Below are 12,241 nucleotides of genomic sequence, written 5' to 3'. Positions count from 1 at the left end.
TTTAGCGTGGTATAAATTCAAGTTTATGAAAGAAAAATAAAAAATAAATTTTGTGTTTTAAAACTTTGCCTTTGTTATATATATTTAGTTTTTAAGGAAATTGCTATGCAAGCTTTTTTTTTATTTAAAGAACCCTATTTTGAGATAAAAATTGAGAAACAAATGCTTTTGATATTTCATTTCCTTACTAACAACACAAGAGTTTACATACTATCATTATTCCTTGAAAGACATTTGAGAGTATGTGTTGTCCATGGGGTTCTTCAAAATCCGATTACAGTAGTAACATATAGAAAAACTCCAAGAGGTAAAATTATATTACGTTTTAAAAAGAGAATTATAGAATAAATCATAACTGTCTTCTATGAACGATAACTTTAAACTGGTGTCAATGCTTTTTTTTTAACAATTCATCTTTATTTCAACAATTGAAGATGAATACCATTTTATTTTATAATGTAATAAGCACTATGGGCAGGCGCGGATCCAGAGCTTGAAGTGGGGGTTTGGGGGAGGGGTTATGTGAGAAATGTTTAAAACACTAGAGAAGTTTTCATGTTATACCAAACCATATGTTTTTCAATAAATGGCACACTTTTTGTTCATCCGGCATATGGTTACTCTAAATAAAATTTTAAGTATTAATTTTATAAGGTTAATTATTTGATTACAGATCGTATCTACCCGTTTTGCAATTGTTGTATCACTCTAAGGGAGGCTAATAAAGATATATATAATAAAATATAGAGATAGCAGCCTTGGATTGTCTTAATTAAATCCTTTGGTCCTCTAATTATCAAGTTACCCTCTGGCCAATGTTATTATGACTTGTGTATATTTAAAGAAGTGTAGCGACAACGTGTCACCCTATTCAGTGCTAGATATTCAAATTATAGTAAAGATAACATTAAAACAAGAAATGGTTAATACAAAAAATATTTTAAGATTTTCAACCGGGGGTGGGGGTGGGGGGGCTCGCTTTAACCCCCTAAATCCGCTAATGATGTGGGAAAACTAAATTATTTAGTTAACTTGATCATATGACTCTTAAGCCCGTTCTGCCATTATTAAGAAACGCTAAAGAACGGAAATGTATGATTTTAAGATTTGGAAATAAATGAAATTGGTGTCACAAATGGTATGTCTGCTTGTATTTAAAATATTTTATAAATAGATATAATGCTCATATACATAATTATTAACGGTTGTTTTACTTCGCTTATTTATAGCATTTAACTTCGTATTCTTATTTTCGGCATCAAATAAAAATAATGGAATAAATATATAGGAAGTTCCAATCAATAGACAACGTACAGAACAGAGCAATTCGATATTACTTAGGCGTTCACAGATTTGCACCAATTCTAGCACTGTATGGGGATACTGGATGGATACCAAGTCAGTTTCGGCATTGGGTGAACATTATTCGATACTGGAATAGGCTTTTATCGTTTGAAGACGACCGATTAACGAAAGTGGTGTTCAATATGGATTATGATCGTTGCACAAACAATTGGTGTAGTGACACTAAAGATATTTTCACTAAACTTAATATGTTACATTATTACGAAAGTAGAACAATGGTGGATTTAAAATCTTTTGAACAAATTGTACGAACTTATTACAGTGATATATGGAGAGAGTCCTTGATAAATAAACCAAAGCTACGATCTTACTTAAACTTTAAAACAAACTTCGAACTAGAGCACTATGTAAAACTAAATCTTACGAAACACGAGCGATCTGTGCTAGCCCAGTTTAGATGCGGATTATTACCGATCAGAATTGAGACTGGTAGATATATTGGGGAACCAGTAGAAAACAGACTATGCCGATTTTGTAATTCTCAAAATGTTGAAAGTGAGCTACATTTTCTTATAAACTGCACATTTTATAATGATATCAGACAAACTGTTTTTAGCGAGATATTAATGGTGCCTGACTTTACGCAACTAGATGAGCAGGGAAAATTAACATTTCTAATGGTGAACCATCCAAGGCAAATAGCTAAATACTTAGCAGCGTCACTTTTCCGTAGAAAACAAACAGTTTACTCTAGTTAACATTCTTAAACTTTTTCACAAACATTAGTTGAATAATATATGAACTTTTACAATCGTTAATTCTTAATCTATAATTATCTGTATTTAAATTTAAATTGGCAATTGACACGTGATATTAGAACATTTATATTGAACTAACAGTAAAAGGTGACTTATTGGTCCATTGGGCCGGGTGTATTATATATGTAATTATATTTTGTACAAATTTATGCTGATTTACACATGTCACTATAATAAACAATTTACTTACTTACTTACTTACTTTATATTTTAAAAGACAAGGAAAGTGAATTAAAAAATATATACAACAAAAATAAGCGAATGGAGATGTGGTACGGCTGTCAATGAAACACCTATCCACAAAAGTTAAAAATGAAGAAGATGTCAGAAATAAATTGGTCATAATTTATTTACAGTCTAAAACATCGAAGGGACTAAACATCAACCTATACATATTTATACTTGTAATGCATTTGTATATAAACATCGAATCAGAAATATGTTCCTTTCCTAAACATGTTTAAAAACATTGCTGTGATAGTTATCAAAAGTACCAGGATTATAATTTAGTACGCCAGACGCGCGTTTCGTCTACACAAGACCCATCAGTAACGCTCAAATCGAAATATTGATAAATGGCATAGTTCTTAACATTAGAAAAATGAATGAAGTATTGGCAACTGGACGTTAAGCAACCAAATATCAATCCTCACTTTTCCGTGAAGTGTTCACAATTATTTGTCTTTTTAAAATTAAAAGGATGAAAAATCCCAAACTGAAAAGAGTTGAAAATACGCTATTAATTTAGAAGTAAAAAATATAGCAGACAGAATAAATACGGCAAAAACAAACAAATGAAAAAAAAATAGAGAACAATTTGAAATACCATATACATGTTTAATCAGTATACTAGTAGATTATTCACGGGCCAAGGTTGAGCGAACATGAATTGCTATCGATTATACTAAAGGTGACAATCAACTTTTTGAGGCACGTGTCGAGAAAACATTAGAAAAAATATAATTTAAAATTATGAAAGGAGTAGGTCCTTAGTGCACATTTTTGTTCTTAGTGCACTAAGGAGGTCCTTTGCGGTGTTTCTACGGACCCCATATATTTGAAGCTGTTCAAAATTCTGTACATTATAGGTACGTGTATCAGATCGGACAATAATTTTCATATATATAAAAAGAATTACTGTATAAGTTATCTAGTATGAAATATGTCCACTGGACCGACCGCGTAAGTGCTATATATATTATATCATGTATATAGCCAGTCAAAAAGATGTGGTATGATTGCCAATGAGACAACTATCCACAAAAGACCAAAATGACACAAACATTAACAACTATAGGTCACACAAGGTCGTTAAAAACTTCCATTTGTTGTTGTCCACTGAAAATAAGCTCATAAAAACACGAATCCCCGTTTACTCAATTCCACCTTTATTTGTTAATATTTCTTTATCTTTTCTTTTGATTTTATCATATCTTTTTTGTGAAATATTTTGTGTGGTCGAACATGAAATTGCCTCCGATGCTACAAAGAAAATTTGTTTAATGTCATCTGTTGCAATATATGCTAAGTACTACACGTGGACAGGATGTTCCCCAGAAAATAAGTTATACACACCCCGATATAACCCCGAGGGTACACGCTACTGTCATATGGAAAATTACTGGGTCACCTGTAAGATGGTAATCAGCCATGCAACTAATTAGGTTACTGACCATGTCACTTCAATTTAAAAAGTTTATCGTTAGATATCAAAATGATAAATTCATTTTAATTAAAAATTTAAGAACTAAAGGATTTATCATTAAAATGAAGTGAAATAATTCAACCAAATCGTATATAGATTATATACATATTTTTTTTTATCTATGCCGGAAAGAATTGAAAAACTGTATTTATAATTTTTTATTTGTTTTATAGAAATCTGTGTAGGTCTCATGAAATGGAACTCACGCAACGCATGCCTAATTAAGATTTATAAATTTATTGAAAAATATAACAAAAATTTAGTTTTGATATTAAATTAAAGTTACCTTTCCGCGCTGTAATTTATTTGATATGACATGAATCAAGCAATTTTTGTTGAGGGATTTATTGGTTTGTCCATATAACGTATAAAAAAAGAAGTGTATGTTATTAGTATTTCACATGCCTTGTTTTCGCCTTGAAGCTCATTATTCAGAGTGTTTCAGACAAGATGATGAAAATAACGTGCAAGATACTTTTTTCGATCATCGTGAAGAGACAATTTTAATTCCCATTCCTCGATGCACTCTACCCCTGTTGAATTGTATATTTATAATTCCTCGTGCTTTTAATTAGCCCCCCCCCCCTCTTTCGTGGTTACCGTTATGCCAACAAATACCCGGGGCTTGATTTACATGTAAAATCATGGGCGGATCCAGCCATGATAAAGGGGGTTCCAACTACATGTCTCCATTAAATAAGGGGTGTCGTTGCCGCTGGTTTTCTACGGTTACCCCACCCTTTTCATATAATTTAGATTTCAAAAGTGTATACCTTATTCATATATTGTGTAGGTTAAAATGTTATCTTTTCCCATATTGTTTGCGTTTTGATTGGTGTGTAATGCAACAGTGCAATACCTAAGTGTCAAAAGAGAGTTTTCCCCGACCTATTCACATATTTTTAAGGTTCCTATATACAAGGTGATAGGACGTTCGGTTCCGTTGTAATAGGTTACCTTTTCACGCTATGCCTTAAAACTTTTCCTGATGCACAGGTAACCTATTCCAACGGAACGTCCTATCACCTTGTATATAGGAACTTGAGAGGATTCCCGAGATTATCATTTATGCAATGATTTCTCACAAAATGCTAGGGGAGGCCAACCCCGGATTCCATCCCCTTCGACCCGCCACAGAATACAGATATAATTGATAATTGTTATTTAAAAGTCATATACAATAGCCACTATAGTACTAGAACCGAACACCTGTTTTCGGATATATATATATACATACACCACATCTTCCTATGTCTATATAGCTGATTTACCGTAAATAACTGCAAGAAAATGAATAATACACAAGTTGATAATTGTCTCTTCTCTGCTAATTTTAATGTGCATGCAATATTCACTCTGATTTACTTGTGAGACCACCGACACTAATAATAATTACCTACAAAATAATAGGTGCTCCTTTACTGGGAAGAACATTTCGGATCCGATCAATTTATTGGTTCCATTCCCCCATTCTACACTTCTCCTGAGAAAAAATGCCTTGCAATGCGTCATAATTATCTGGACTACTAACTTACTTCCATATAACTTCGAAAACAGACTATAATCTATTTCACTGGATGAGCTTGGGCTCACGGATTTTTTAATGGATTGGTAATTTTTATTTATAGCACAAGTTTACAAAGCAAGATTAATCACATTTTTCACCCGGCCTACAAATCAAATGGTTGCCTCCTTACTGAATTACACCTACACAAGCTAAAAAACATATTCATGGGGGGGGGGGGGGGGGGGGGTCAGATGGGGGATGCTTGCCTCAGTCATGTTTCTGTGATTCCCTATATAATCAACAAAATTTTTCACACAAAAAGAGGGGCAGGGATTTCTCCTTAATAAGAAATCTCTATGTTCAGCATAAGCTCATATAAATTTGCCTTTTGAAGAACTGAAATAAATATGAGACGGCTAATGATTTTTCAGATGCTTTACATTAAAATACATCCATGTGACATTCACAATTATATATAGATCCAAATTTAAAAAGCTATTTTTTTCAATATTTAAATAATGTAGGATCAAATCTTGATACATGTATGTAGTTGAAATTATTAGCTTTAAACATGTTAAACATTAAAAAATGAACACCCAAAGTTTAAACCACGTTTAAACATAAGAATGCATGTAGTCTTTATTAATGTATGCTATTGCTATGAAACTAGGTCATTGTAGGTAAACTGTCATCTATTCCCTTAAATCTTTGTTCCCAGTCACCCCAAGTTTTATTTAAATTAGTCAAGTATATCTACTCTATTAGGTCTCTAGTTTGGATAGTTAATAACTTGCAAATTACAAATGAATTAAAATCATACTCCTCCCAAATTTATTTCTTTAAATATTATGGATGAAATACATGTAGCAAGTAAGGGATGAAATTAAATTGGATGAAATGTGGCATTTTTTTTTTATAAAGTAGTATGTCGTCTGATGTTGTCAAACTTAATTATAGACCCTTAAGGGGCGGATCCAGTCATTTTAAAAAGGGGTGGGGGTGGGATTCTAACCCAGGACAAAAGGGGAAAGGGGGGGGGGGGTCCAATTACATGTCCCTATTCAAATGCATTGATTATCCAAAAAAAGGGGGTTCCAATCCCTTGAACCCCCCTCTGGATCTGTGCCTGCCCTTTAAAAATAAAATTATCCTTATTTTGAGTTAAAGCTTATAGATTTTTCTATAATGCTTCTCAGGGGCGGATCCAGCCATTTTAAAAGGGGGGTCCCAACCAAGAGCAAAGAGGGGTTCCAACTATATCTCCCATTCAAATGCATTGCTCGGTAAAAGAAAAGGATTCCAACCCTCAAATCTATGGTCAGGTTGTTGTCTCTTTGACACATTCCCTTTTTCCATTCTCAATTTTATCATGTAGTCGTCGTTGTCCCAGGACATTTAGTTTTCGCTTAATAACTTTAGTACAAGTAATAGAAATCTATGAAATTCAAACACAAGGTTTGTGACCAGAGTTTTGTTCAGAGTTTAGGAATTACATGAATTAGGGGCCAATAGGGGCCAATATTAAACTTTGTTTGATTTTATAGAAAATTGAATTATTGGAGTTCTTTGATATGCCAAATCTAACTGTGTATTTAGATTCCTAGTTTTTTGGTCCTGTTTAAATTGGTCTACCTTAAGGTCCAAAGGGTCCAAAATTAAACTTATTTTGATTTTAACAATATTTAAATCCTTGGTGTTCAGATTAATATGCTGAATTAGATTTTTTTATTATGGGCCCAAATTCAAGTTGATCCAAATCGGGGTCCAAAATTTTACTTTGTTTGATTTCAACAAAAATTGATTATATGGGGCTCTTTGATATGCTGAATCTAACCATTCATTAAGATTTTTGATATTTTGACCCATTATCAAATTGGTCCACATTGAGTTCTAAAAGGTCCAAAATTTAACTTTATTTGATTTCACCAAAAAATGAATTATTGGGGTTCTTTGATCATGTTGATATGCTGCATCTAACCATGTATTGAGATTTTGAATATTGGACCATTTTAGAGGTTAATTGTCAATTTAAAAGTTTTAAGTACTTGGACCGCATTCATTCTGTGTCAGAAACCTATGCTGCATCAACTATTGAATCACAATCCAAATTTAAAATTCAGAGTTGTATTGAGCTTGAAAAATTCAGAGTTGTATTGAGCTTAAATGTTGTGTCCATACTTGCCCCAACTGTTCTGAGTTCAACCTGTACGTTTGTATCAAGCTGAGCCATGCATAGCATTTTTATCTGATTTATATATTAATTTGAAATTTTGACAAGTGAGACACATACAGATTATACAGTTAACAATATTTCAGAGTTTAACGTAGTCAAGCGAAACAAATTTTAGAAGAATAGTTGAATCATGTCTTTGTTGTCAAATGAAAAATTAGTACGAACACAAAGAAAAAGTATGGGAATGTTTGTTTTTTAAACTATTGACCAGGGTGAAAGTCTTTGAAAGTCATGACTGGCAAAAATATTGTGAAATGAAATAGCACAAATAGCACATTTTTTTTTTAAATATAACTGAATATAAAGAAAAACACAAACTGATGTTTTATAATAGTTTTTACCCTTTTTATGTTTTATAGGACAAGAAATATAGAAAAATGATGAAAAATATAAACAGTTACAATAGAAATGAGCGCAAAACAAGATAAACAGAATACAACAAGGCCTAAATGGTAAGACCACTTCTATATACTGTAAATTCAGATTTTTCAGGGAAGGGACAACTTATTGTGATTACAAAAAAAATCTGCATAAAGATCTATATAGTTACATGATATATATATATATATATATATATATATATATATATATATATGTTTCTGTTATCAAAATATGATTTCTTATTTTTGCGATACTCACCCAGTCACATTATTCGCATTACTAAAAAGTTTCGATAATTTCTGAATTACAGTAATAAAAGAAATTGCCTTTGAATGATGACTCATATAAAAATAAGAAAATGTGGTATGGTTAATGAGTGACTTATCCACCAGAGTTCAATGAAGCGGATGCAAGAAATTAAAGGCCAATCATGGGCCTGCCTTCAATAATGAGAAAACACTTTCTTTATAGGTCATCCATTAAAGATCTCAACATATAAAGATTTAAACAATCCAATTTAGTTCAACATGTTCAAAGTCAATAACAATTAATAAAAAAAAATCATGCCTAATATAAAATATTGTTTGTTTCTTCAATCCTGACCGACCCTGCAAAAATGGCCCTACTCATAAAATTTTATTGTCAAAACTAAGCCAAATATTATTTTATTCATTTCTGATTTTCGGGCTTGCCGGATCATCCGATAATATTCAGGCTTTTGGGAAAAATAAAATTATTTACCTACCTACCTACCCACACCTGGCTTGTCAGAATAGGGATTAGGGAAACAAACAATATATTAATTTAGGCCTCATGTCTGTGAGCACTCAACCTGACCATAATATAGGACAGTGGTTCAAATATTAACACAACATATGAACATTCTATAACAACTATTGCAAGTGGCTCAACTTTAAATATCACTGCAAGGCACTAAACAACGAATATTAAATCTTGGACACAAAGCACTGAAATAAGAGAACTCATAAGCATGACAAGTAAGAATATCAAATGAAAGTTTCTCAAAATGTTCATTAAAACATGATAAAATAAGCTTATTTATATTGCTGTTTTTTTCTCCATTTATAACATTTTTTTTTTATTTTGTGTATTTATAGGTCAGATATATCTTGGTTTTTATGATCATCAACAGGTCCTGCAGGTCTATACTGAAGAGGAAACTTAATTGTTAATACTTTTCTACATAATGTGCTAATTGGATTATTAATGTGAAATGAACTCAACTGTGTGTTTTTCTGGAAAAAAGAAATAGAAAAAATCCTACAAAATTGCTATAAACAAAATGGAGTACTATCAAAGAACACAATTGTGTAAAATGTAACAACCTACATTCATATTAACTGATGGATTATGGAGAAATTAAGAAAAAAAATAGTATCTTTGTCATGTTTGTTGTCGAAATAAACACCTGCTTTATCAATTCATGTACATGGCTCCATCATATCAAATATACAAAGAAGATGTTTGAAGAACATACGTTGCCAAAATTTATTCAACCAATTGAAGGAAGATGTCTTGTGGATTGAATTATTTATGCACTGAACTGTTATGTAGGGGGTCGAATACACAGCAGCTGAAACAGAAGACAAGTTAATTTGACATGAAAAGTGTTTATTTTATTTAATATGCAAATATGAGCACAATATTAATAACATCACAAATGGTATGATATTCATAGCATTTTGCTTATTATTGTATTGTCTTAAACATGCTAAACAGTCAGCCTTTTGTTTTTGTATGTTTAATACTCACCATGAAAATTTGTATTACAGTATTAAAGTTTTAATTATCTTTTGTATCAATAATTCAGTCTAGGAGAAAATATATTAATACTGTTTGTACTGTTATGAAATTTCCATAGAGGAAAAACATTTCCTTAAGGGAAATTTGATGTTCAGAAATTTCCCTAGAGGAAATTTGAAGATCAATGATTTCCTTAGAGGAAATTTGTTGTCTTGAATTTTCCTCCAAGGAAAAGTGTTTGTCAAAAATTTCCTCACAGGAAAAAGTATTTCCTCCAAGGAAAATTTGAAGCTACAAATTTCCTCACAGGAAAAAGTATTTCCTCCAAGGAAAATTTGAAGCTGCAAATTTCCTCAAAGGAAAAAGAATTTCCTCTAAGGAAATAGAATTTCCTCAAAGGAAATAGAATTTCCTCAAAGGAAATAATTATGCAGCAAATTCCCTAAGGGAAATCTTTTTCCCTTGAGGAAAAATCTTTTTCCTTCAGGGAAATTTGATTTCCCTTGAGGAAAAGTACTTTTCCTCTGAGGAAATTGTTGAAAAAAGGGGCATAACTTTTTCAACAGTGGTGCTAGATCCAAAAAATTTTAGGACAAATATCAGGGAACCAATACCAACCAAGTTATCAACTTTGTTTTGACTTAACTCCAAAAATTAAGGTGACAACTTTTGCACTCAGCGGAATTGCAAACTTGTCCCGGAGACTGTTAATTGTTCCATTCCAGCCATCCTTTTCCATTTTTTGTCCAAATATGTTTGAAATGTTTTCCAACTGTTGAATTTGTTACTCTTTATCTCTTCTTTTGCTTTTTCTTAAGCTGAGCTGATAGTGTTGAGTTTTAATTCTTGTTTAGTGAATTTGAGTAAATTTTGGCTTAATTGAGTGACATCAAATTGTTTTCCCTTACAACTCAATTGTAAGAGATGTTTCAGATCGGAATCCAATGGAAATATTGATCTACACAATGTTGTTTGTCCCTTTTTATCACTTGTTTCTAATTCTTCACTCAATATAATGAGTATTACAAATTCCATTAGTTGCGAAAATGAAAATAGTTTTTTTTCTTCTCCGTTCTGTTAAGCTTGACCGTTTGACACATCGACTTGACTTTGTCCAATTGTTTTTTAGATTCTTGTTAAAGAGATCGGTCTTTCGAGATTTATTAAAGTATTGACTTTGTGACTTGAAAACATTATATAACAGATGATTTAGATTCAGTTTAATTTGAAAGTTATTGTTCAGTTTTATTATTTTAATGGGTAATTACAGTCCACAGAAATTGTGTTATCTGTTGAGATTGTTCTCAATAGCAATGATGCGGAAATGATATGACTTGGAGACGATTGACAAGTTCGCAAAACTTCCTAAGTCGAGTTGTTAAAATGTCAGACGTTGCAAGAGTTTCAACTATATATAATTATATACATGTTGTCTGCTCTATGGTTGGGTTGTTGATAATTTTATTTAGGTTTCTATGCAATTTTAAACAATGATGTCCGTAGTAAAAGAATCGGACTTAGATTATTTTAATATCTAGGAAACATGCCATCATTTGGTAAATACGGTCCAATTAACAAAGTAATGCCATTTTCAATACTAAGTTGTGGATCGTCAATATAAAAAGATAAAAATTCAACCCAATCCTAATGTTGTTTTAACTTCATCGCCTGCTTTTATTTTGGTATGGTTCCGTAATTTTTTTACATATTAAACCAAAAGCTCTCAATGTGCAAGATATTTTTTTATTGCACAATGCATTAACAATTAATGTTTAATAAAAATTAAAGATAATTTTGATGTTTTCAAATATAAAGTGAAATATTAATGTAAAAAATAAATGCCAGCTGCATTGAAGAAGAAATTGTTTAATCGATTTCTGCGTAATTTCATAATAGGTATTCGATTAATATTCAAACTTTTTTTTATATATGTTGTTGTCAGTTCTAGTTTTCCAGTGCCAAAATACCAAAAACAAAAATGGAAACCTAGTTCTATATCAATTATGGTGAGAACATATTGCTACCTCCGTCAACCTTAATATGAAAATTATTTGTCAGTTGAACTATTTGTTTGGTAACAACACCACTGTATTGAAATAAGGAATGTACAGCATAATTGTATTAAATGATGAAATATAGTATTTTGATTTTCATCATTAGAAATCAATAGATTAGCTTTGCGTTCTGTTAAACTACGGTCTGTCATGATGATGTTTTTGGTAAAAATTTATCATGGATTTTAGTATCTTCAATGATTATCTTTCATAATTTCGTGTGTATAACGTACATAATACATTGACTTCCCTAGTACACCTCTTTAAGGCCATAAGGTAATTCAATTTCATCCGGATAAGAAGAAAAACGAATTTCCCTGTTAATTGCGAAAGTGTTCTCACTCATACGTGGATACATAACGTATTTGATACTGCCTGATGTATCTTATACTCTCATATCAAATGGGAAAAGGGAATTGGATAAATCTTAAGTACATGTACTGGCAGCAACAATTGTACTTGAATGTACTCTGT

The 12,241-nt window shown here is 31.6% G+C and overlaps 1 long non-coding RNA gene across 1 annotated transcript; it reads left to right on the top strand.

Moving 5' to 3' along the window:
• Positions 1 to 5,395: 5,395 nt before the first annotated feature.
• Positions 5,396 to 9,761, top strand: LOC143044510 (uncharacterized). The gene is made up of 3 exons (XR_012968697.1): positions 5,396 to 5,439; positions 7,928 to 8,020; positions 9,068 to 9,761. It is a non-coding gene; the product is annotated as an uncharacterized LOC143044510 (long non-coding RNA).
• The last annotated feature ends 2,480 nt before the right edge of the window (positions 9,762 to 12,241 follow it).

Source organism: Mytilus galloprovincialis, chromosome 1, assembly GCF_965363235.1.
Source record: "Mytilus galloprovincialis chromosome 1, xbMytGall1.hap1.1, whole genome shotgun sequence".
NCBI lineage: Eukaryota > Metazoa > Mollusca > Bivalvia > Mytilida > Mytilidae > Mytilus > Mytilus galloprovincialis.
This window is presented reverse-complemented; position numbering and strand designations above follow the sequence as displayed.